General features: G+C 50.2%; 1 long non-coding RNA gene across 1 annotated transcript; it reads right to left on the reverse strand.

The window, feature by feature from the left end:
• Window positions 1–1,230: 1,230 nt before the first annotated feature.
• On the reverse strand, window positions 1,231–5,983 carry LOC120639075. The gene is made up of 3 exons (XR_005661256.1): window positions 5,806–5,983; window positions 2,425–2,606; window positions 1,231–2,133 (listed from the first exon to the last, which is right to left on the reverse strand). It is a non-coding gene; the product is annotated as an uncharacterized LOC120639075 (long non-coding RNA).
• Window positions 5,984–9,681: the final 3,698 nt, after the last annotated feature.

The raw sequence follows: 9,681 nt of genomic DNA on the forward strand, positions 1-9,681 counted from the left end.
GTGTGGGGGGGTGGGGGGTGACAATTCCATGGCATGGGCTTGAAAGTCAGACAAATAAACTATGGTATTTGCTAAGCGCTTGCTATGTGCCAAGCCCTGGACCAAGCAAGGTCACGGGGTTCTAATCTTCACTCCAGCCCTTCTTTCCTGTGTGACCATGGACAAGTCACTTCACTTCTCTGTGCCTTAGTTACCTCATCTGAAAAATGGAGATTAAGTCAGTGAGGCCCAAGTGGGAGGGAGTGTGTCCAATCTGATTTGCTTGTATTTCCCCCCAGTGCTTGGGACACTGCCTGGCAAAGTGGAGGTGATTTAACAAATACCACAATTAATTAATCCCAACTCTGGCACTTGTTTGCTGCCTGAACCTTGGGCAGGTCACAACTTCTTTGAGCTTTAGTTGCCTCTCCTCTAAAATGGCGATGGAGACTGTGGGCCCTGTGTCTCAGGGGTAGAAACTGCCTTGTCTCTACCCCTGAGCTCGGTGCGGGGTCTGACACACGGTAAGCACTTGACAAAAAAACAACGATTATCACCCTTACGATAAAACAGTTAGGAAACAGATTCCCTGCCCACACGGAGTTTACAAATTAAAAGGGAGATAGACATGAATATAAATAAATGACGGATAGCCTGGAACTTAACAGTTATTGTGGTAACTACTAATAGACAAGGGGGAGGAGAAAGCAGAGATCGAGAGATTGAGCGACACCCCTAAGGTCACACAGCAAGTCACTTCAGTACAATTGATTTAGTCGCTGTGACTGACGGGGTAGTGGAACTTGGAAAAACCTCCAGTCTTAGCCACAACCCACCCCCAACTTGTGCTGCCCTCTCCCTCTCTCGGGCCTATAGGGTCCCGCCTCCCATCCTATCCTGGCAGAGTTGACAGGGGCAGGGAGAAATCTGAGACTCTCCCACCCACGAGAACCACACTATTCTGGGCCATTCCTCTCGAGACCCTCAGGATGGGGAGAGGGAAGGAGAAAAAGAGGGTGTCATCACCCTCTCTCTTTGAACTCAAGGCTCCCATCCCCTTACGCTGCCAGGTTGAGACTGAAAGAATGAGATCTAGGAGTTGGGCAGGAGGAGGGAGGGTACTAGGCTGTCGATCTGTAAATTAGAAGCTGGTGGCATCGCTCCTGCTGGGAGTAAACAGTTGATACCCCCAAATTACAACTCTTGTGTGGGGCAGGGCCAGCTACCAGTGGCTCAAGGAGACTCAGGAGCGATGAAGAACATAAACATTTTATTCCAGATATATTTGGCCTTACAGAGCCCAGGCAGGTAAAGGGAGAGAGAGGGGGCAGGAGGAGAGGAGGGGGCCAGACTGTGCCTTTTCCTTCAGTGTGGGGAAAACCACTGTGCATCTTTCTACTCTCCTCCCCCGCACCCTATTCTGCTCCTCTAAGAGGGATGGATGACACATGGCAGTAACACACAGATAAACAACACACACTCACACACCCCTAACTATTCCTGCCCCTATACCCCACTCCCCCAGGGGCACCTGCCTCGGGCAGGGAAGAGAGTCTGTACTCTTGAAGCCTGAGATGGGCAGGAAACTCTACAGCCCACACACGATAGTCGCACTGACTATAGAATTAAGGGCCACTGGCGACACTCACACCCACTCTAAGGTCCGTCTACTGTCCAGACTCCAGACTGTCCAGAGCTCCAGGCCCGTTTCCAGAACCCATCTTGCAGTCCCGAGAAGGGCGACCCCTCCACCCACTGCCTCTGAACCCTGCTCTGGTCCCAGCCCTTGCTCTCACACAAGACACATAAACACATCCATCACCTCTTGGAGTTGACAGGGATTGGTTTGGCCCCATGATGCAGTTTGACCCTTGACCCCCAAAGAAATGGCATTGTCTGAAGGGAGGGGACGGGGTGGGGGCTGGGAGGGTGAGGGGGAATCATGGCCAGATGGCAGCGGACTGGGCCAAAAAACTCCCTCGCGGTGTGGCTGGCGCACTGCCCGTGGCATCCCGTGAGTGGCCGGTTAGTCCTCCTCCAACCACAGAGCCTGGTGGTCCGGTTCAGGTCCGGGCTGTGGCTTCCCGGGGATGGATGTGGCCATTGGTGGTCTGATGAGTTGTGACCGAGCCTGCCGACGGGGAGAGTGCCAGCCTATCACGGTTGGGAAGGTGGGGGGTGGTGGGGAGGAGAGAGAGAAGACTAGACTTGGATGGGTTTCCAGTGGGGAGCCCAATCCTCCAGCCAGGGAGCAGGAAGTTGTACTGGGTGGGAGACTGGTCAGGGGTCACTACTGGGTCAAGTGGGACTTGGTCACCGCTGTAATTAGTGAACTATAAGGGTATAGTCGACTGTGTGTGTGTGTAGCGGGGGATAAGGATTCCTTCACTCAGCTGTCCCGAGCGCTTAGTGTACTGCTCTAGACCTAAGTGCTCAATACTTTACCTTGATTCCTCGATTCCTTCCAGTTGTCCCCAACAGAGCCCAAAGAGCCCCCGGCTTGGGACACGACCCTGGTCCTGTCCGCATCAAGATGTCCTCAGGGAGGTGGGGGTGGACCAGGAGGCTGGGTCTGCCACGGCCGGTTCTACCATGATGCCCCTGGGGCTCAAGCTTCTGCCTCGGCCCTAAGGATACACCCTGTCAGATCTCAGGGAAATCTTGCTCTGCCCCCCTGCTTGGGTTAAGAGGTGCTGGCTCCTGTGCCAAGCCCCAAGGGGGGTGGAGGGGGTAGAGGCGGAGATGAGAGAAAAAAAGAGAGAGACCCCCCCAAGACGGAGATAGGCAGAGACAGGGTAGAGTGGCCAGACCCCCTCCCCTAACACACCCTCACAACCAGTTCCCCACAGTCTTTCCTCTAAGCAGGATTGTCTGGGAGACTCCTCCAAGGGGGGCCAAAAGAATTTGGGCTTCTGCCTTTTCTCCTCATGCAGCCAAGCCTGAACACTTACCCAGTGCCAACTGAGTCTTTACCCCGGCTCCTCCTCCACTCCACCAATAGTAGAGTCTGACTGGGGCAGCTGACCCAAGTTTGGTCTGACTTGAACAAGACCACACCCCATTCTGCAAACTCTTTGGCAACTTGGGTTTAAGAGAGACAGCCCCTGCCCCCTAGGAGCTTACAAACTAAGTCAGTCGGTTGCATTTGAGCTCTGACTGTGTGCAGAGCACTGTACTAAGCCCTTGGGAGAGTACAAAAAAACAATATAACAGATACATGCCCTGCCCAGAGTGAGGTTAGAGACTAGAGGGGGAAGGATTGACTTGGGAACAACCTGGTAAAAATACTTCAGAAGAGTTCAACACTACTAGCATATATGGTCCCTCCTCTCAAAAAGCCTTCCATCTACATGACCGATACTAAAATTGAGTTACACGCAGGTGGAATGGCATAAACAAAGTCGGTACATGAAGCTTGTACGATGAACCCAAGGTAAGCCTGAAACGGCAGTACAAGTACATAAAAAAACAGTAAATCAGTACAGAGCGTGAAGGATGACAGCAATAGTGATGATTAATAATAGATGATATTTGTTATGCACTTACTATATGCCAAGCACTGTTCTAAGCACGGGGGTAGATGCAAGGTAATCAGGTTGTCCCATGTGGGGCTCACAGTCTTAATCTCCATTTTACAGATGAGGTAACTGAGGCACAGAGAAGTTAAGTCACTGAGCTGACAAGTGGCGGAGCCGGATCAGGACCCGTAACGATTACTGAAAGTTCTTTGACATAGCACTGCACGAAGAACAGGATGGAGGTGAGAGGCCTCCATTGCTAAAGACGCGCATTTCAGTCGGTCAGTCGTATTTATCCGGTACTTACTGTGGCAGAGCACGACATAATCAACAGATTCCCTGGCCCATTATGAGTGTAGAGGGGAGACAGACATTAATATAAATAAAATTAGACCCATTTCATTAGTAAGCCATGACAAAGGGAGAAGTTATCTGGAACTCTTCTGCAGACTAGGTTCCAACTCAGACTCCCCAGGTGCTCAGTATCTATTAAGTACTCAATGAATGCCGGTGGTGACTCAGCTTCCACTGTTACAACCACACTCTGAGTCAGTCGACCTACGAATTGAGCACAGAGCACTGTAGTAAATGCTCGGGACAGTACAATGCCAGAGGCACTCCCTGCCTACAAAGAGCTTGCAGTCTATTCTACACACGTAGGGCTACTGAACCCCAACTCATGCCTGGGCTTTTGCAGAGCTATAATGGATTCTTATGGGGGGATGAGCCCAAAAAGGTAATCCCCAGACAGTCGAGGCAGGCACAATCCTGCCTTCGTGGGGGTTCCAGTTTAAGAACCGTCGAGGGTCGCGCGACAGTACCGCGCCCCACCCCCGGCACGGGTCTCAGTTCCTGCCCTTAGAAGCTCACAGCCTGGTCCCTTCCAGGACGGACCCACGGCCCTGAATCCAACCAGGAGAGCGGAGGGAAAGGCACAGGGAGGCTGGATGGGCATCCCCTTGGGGATGACAGAGGGCCCAAACCTTGCAATAGCAGTCCCTGCCCCTTCTAGCACCTTCCAGGCACCGGGTGCTGTGTTGAGACTGTGGAAAGTCACTGGTCGTGTTGACTTTATGGCTGAATGGGGAATACCGGGGGTTGGCAAGAGCATAAAGAGGCACAATGAGAGAGACGCACACTGAGCACGGTCCCCCCCCCCCGGGGACCCCCTACTTTCTGCCCCATCCCTTTCTCCCCCGACCCAATCCCTTTCCGAGACCCAGAGCACCAATCATCCCCCCTGCAAATAGACTTAGAGCATCACAATCTCAACTTCCCCTGCTGAAGTTGTCCCAGTTGGATACTTCTCTTCCTGGTTCATAGACCTGCCTCCCAATCAGCAAAGAATAAAACCTGTGTTGCCTGGGGCATGCCCTGCCCTTCTAAGGTGTGAGTATTGTAGCCAAATCAGAGGATGGGTCACCAACACTGCATGTCCACAGAGCAGTGTCCATTCTGATTATCTTGAACCTACTCCAGCACTCCAAACAGTGCTCGACACATAGTGAGCATTTAACAAACCATCATCAGCATCACATCAGCAGTATAGCCAGCTTCATGGTATCAGACACATTCCCCATACGCCTCTCAGACCTCTGCCTAGCCCACACATCATAAATGCAGTTGACGCTGACATCCAACCCTGGTCCCACCCCCAACTCATTGGTATCCCCCACATAGTTCCTCGAGCTTTCTCCTCCTGGATATCAGTTTTCCCAGCCCTAAATTATCAACTGTGTAGAGGGGAGACAGACATTAATATAAATAAAATTAGACCCATTTCATTCCAATCAACACACACCTAAACTCCATTATACTGACAGAATACTTACTGTGGGCTGAGCACTGTAGGAGGAATACAACTTAACTCCCAACTGTAGCCCCTGCCCGGCAACCCCAAGGTCTCACCACAACTATTTCAATTACTCAGATTTGGGTCTGCCCACCCCTCAACTTCAAAGCCTTGGGACCAGCGCATTCTTCAACCCTCTTAATCATCATAATCAACAAAATACCAAGTATCCAAACCGAAGGAACCCCCATAAACCATTGATATCAGCATCCAACTCATTTCTGAGTCACTCACAGAAAACCAACTCCCCCCACAAGCCACCCCATCCCCACCGTAGACAACATTAATAAGCCCAGCCTCAGGTTGCCCCCCCAAAACACCACTCCGTCACCCCTGAGCCATCAAAAACCAACTTATTGCCACAAAACCCCACTGCACAACCAATTCAATAGATATCAATTAACAGGGCTAAACAAAAGATAAGCTAACCAAGAGAGCATCACAACTCCTACTCACCAAACCTCCAGAGGAACATACTCCATCACCTACAGCAAATAGTCCCCCATGGACCCTATATGGGGTAGGAAAAGGCCCAGAAGCTTCTATGGCTTTAAAGGGGCACTGCCACTTGCCCCATTGCAAAGCACCTAGTGGAAAGCCTGGGTTTCTGGGGGTGGGCTACTAAGAAGAAGGGGATTTGCAGCTGGCCAACATTAAAAAGATCTGGAAAAACATCCTTAATTGTTGGCACCTGCAACCTATTCACATACTCCTTGAGGATGGGGTCTAATTCTCATCCAGGGCTTTTCCAGAGCTTAGTACAGTGCTGTGCATCCAGGGGGATAGTCAATAAATAAGAATGAATGAGTGAATAAATGAATGAATCAATCAATTAATCAATGAACTCAAACTCTTCACTGAGGCCTCCCCAGGCCCCACTGTCCCTTCCACTCTGTCTCCCCTTTTTGGTTTTTTATTTCCTTTTTAATGGTATTTGTTAAGCGTTTTCTGTGCCGGGCACCATGATGGATACAAGATAGTTGGGTTGGACGTGGTCCCTGTCCCCCATGGGGCTTCTAGTCTTGATTTTTTTTTTAATGGTATTTGTTGAGTGCTTAACTATGTGCCAGGCACTGTACTAAGCGCTGGGGTGGATACAAGCAGATCGGGTTGGACATAGTCCCTGTCCCACGTGGGGCTCAGAGTCTCAATCCCCATTTCAGAGAAGCAACGTGGCTCGGTGGAAAGAGCCCGGGCTTGGGAGTCAGAGGTCATGGGTTCGAATCCCTGCTCTGCCACTTGTCAGCTGTGTGACTGTGGGCAAGTCACTTCACTTCTCTGGGCCTCAGTGACCTCATCTGGAAAATGGGGATGAAGACTGTGAGCCTCCTGTGGGACAACCTGATTACCCTGTATCTCCCCCAGCGCTTAGAACAGTGCTCTGCACATAGTAAGCGCTTAACAAATACCAACATTATTATTCTTATTTTACAGATGAGGTGACTGAGGCCCAGAGAAGTGAAGCTACTTGCCCAGGGTCGCACAGCAGATGGGTGGCAGAGCTGGGGTTGGAACCCAAGTCCTCTGACTCCCATGCCCGGGCTCTTTCCGCTAGGCCGCACTGCTTCTCTCCTCCCTGCTTCTGTCTCATTCAGCAGCATGACATAGTGGAAAGGGTCCAGGCTGTGTGCCAGGCACTGTACTATAAGCACTAGGGTAAATATAAGCTAATCGGGTTGTTCACAGTCCCTGTCCCACACGGAGCCCACAGTCTTCATCCCCATTTTCTGGATGAGGTAACTGAGGCCCCGAGAAGTGAAGTGACTTGCCCAATGTCACCCAGTAGATAGAAAGTGGCAGAACCGGGATTAGAACCCCGGTCCTTCTGATTCCCAGGCCCAGACTCTGTCCACTAGGCCTTGCTACCTATTTAATTCACCTAGGCTTGATCCATTAAAGGGAAACAACGGAAGAAATTCCATTTATTGGCTTAGGAAATACATACAGAGTTAACTAATCAGGGATCTTAAATCCCACATGCCTAATCCCTCAAGGCCAATATTTTCTTCTTCGGAATGAGTCAACGGATTGGATGCATTAAATCATTTTCTTTCGGTAAGCCTATCAACCTCAAGAGACGTGGGTTGGATACCTACCATGATTGGGAAAGGTTTAACTCACCAATATATCGGGTAGCTAACCTTAGGATCAAAGACCTTTTGGGATCATTTATTAATGACAGGAATACATTTTATATGAGACGATAGCCTGTTGATTTGGAAAGGGAATTCAGATGCGATTTCTTTTTTCCTAGTTTAATTTGAATAAATGAGAAGCACATGGCCTAATGAGTAGAGCACAGGCCTGGGAGTCAGAAGGACTTGGATTCTAATCCCAGCTCCACAACCCATCTGCTCTGTGATCTTGGGCAAGTCACTTCACTTCTCTGTGCCTCAGTCACCTCATCTATAAAAGGGGGATTTTGACTGGGAGTCCCACATGGGACACGGAGTGTGTCCAACCTGACTAGAGTGTGAGCCCGTCACTGGGCAGGGACTGTTTCTATCTGCTGCCGAATTGTACTTTCCAAGCGCTTAGTACAGTGCTCTGCCCAAAGTAAGCACTCAATAAATACTACTGAATGAATGAATGTACCTATCTCAGCTTTTAATACGATGCCCGGCACATAACAAGCCCTGTACAAATATCATTAAAAAAAATACTGGCCAAAGACTGATTTCAGGATTACATATTAATGACTGGAATAAATTTTATATATAGGCCCATCAATCTGGAAAAGGAATTAAGACGGATTTTTTTTTCCTACTTTCCTTTGAATAATCCTTGGCCTGACACTGTTCTGGAGAAGGAGGCCAACCACAATGGAGGCTGGCAGATGGCACTGTGGCTCAGTAGAGTGGCAACAGAGGAGCTGGGTTCTAATCCAACTGGTTGTGGGCAGGGCATGTGTCTAATAATAATAATAATGGTGGTATTTGTTAAGCATTTACTATGTGCAAAGCACTGTTCTAAGCGCTGGGAGGGATATAAGGTCATCAGGTTGTTCCAGGTGGGGCTCATAGTCTTATTCCCCATTTTACAGATGAGGTCACTGAGGCACAGAGAAGTTTAGTGACCTGCCCAAAGTCTCACAGCTGGCAAGCAGCAGAGCTGGGATTAGAACCCATGACCTCTGACTCCCAAGCCCAGGCTCTTTCCACTGAGCCATGCTGCTTCCCTACCAACTCTGTTTCTTCACTCGTTCATTCAATTATATATATTGAATATATATATATATATTCATATATATATATCTTGGTATTTGTTAAGTGCTTACTATGTGCAGAGCACTTTCTAAGCGCTGGGGTAGATACAGGGTCATCAGGTTGTCCCACGTGAGGCTCACAGTTAATCCCCATTTGACAGATGAGGTAACTGAGGCACAGAGAAGTGAAGTGACTTGCCCACAGTCACTCAGCTGACAAGTGGCAGAGCTGTCATTTATTTATTTATTGAGCGCCTACAGTTTGCAAAGCACTGGACTAAATGCTGGAGAGAGTACAATATAAGAACAGATAGATTCCCTGCCCACAACATATGGTACTTCCCCAAGTGCGTAGGTCATTGCTCTGCAGCACGTTCCCGGCCCGCAGTGAGCTTACAGTCTAGAGACTATGGTTCAAACAGGAGAAGCCTCTCCAAAGGAACAGATGTGAATGAGAAGATCACTCACCTTCTTTGCTGTTACGCTCAGTACTTCTCTGGGTCTTCCTAGATGGGCTAAGCACCGGGCCTGACTCTCCCGAATATCTAACCCCATGGCAAAATTGGTCGCTGGCAAGAGTTGTAAGCAGCTGGAACGCTCCCACGGGGCTTTCTGGTGGTGGTGTTTGCTTTTTTTTGAAAAATGAGAGAGGGAGAAGGGGCTTGAGAGGGGGTGGGGGGGCGCTGCCCTGCACTCCTGGAGGCAGCGCCTTGGGTGACATCTTCTGCATTGCTCACCCCCGCGGGTCCCCAGGGGACTGTCTGGACCCAATGTGTTCCAACCCCACTCCTCTCCCCACCACACACACATGCAGCAACCGAGTCTGACTGCTGATGACCATCAGGCAGCAGGGGCTCGGGGCGGGGGGCACCATAGGCCCTCCCCACCTTCACGCTCCGCGGACCACTGCTCTTCTGATCTTCAAAGCTCTGCTGAAATCGCATCTCTTCCAGGAAGCCTTCCCTGACTAATCTCTCATCTCCCTTCTCTGTGCCCCAGGTGCCAATTCGGTAGCTGTGCCCCGCTGGACGACGTGGGCCGTCTGCAGCGGGGTCGGCGATAGGAGTGGCTCAAGGGCCTCTCGGCTTTCTTCCATGAAATATTCATGGGTCTCTCTCGGGGGGCAG

Source organism: Ornithorhynchus anatinus, chromosome 21 (genome assembly GCF_004115215.2).
Source record: "Ornithorhynchus anatinus isolate Pmale09 chromosome 21, mOrnAna1.pri.v4, whole genome shotgun sequence".
Lineage (NCBI taxonomy): Eukaryota > Metazoa > Chordata > Mammalia > Monotremata > Ornithorhynchidae > Ornithorhynchus > Ornithorhynchus anatinus.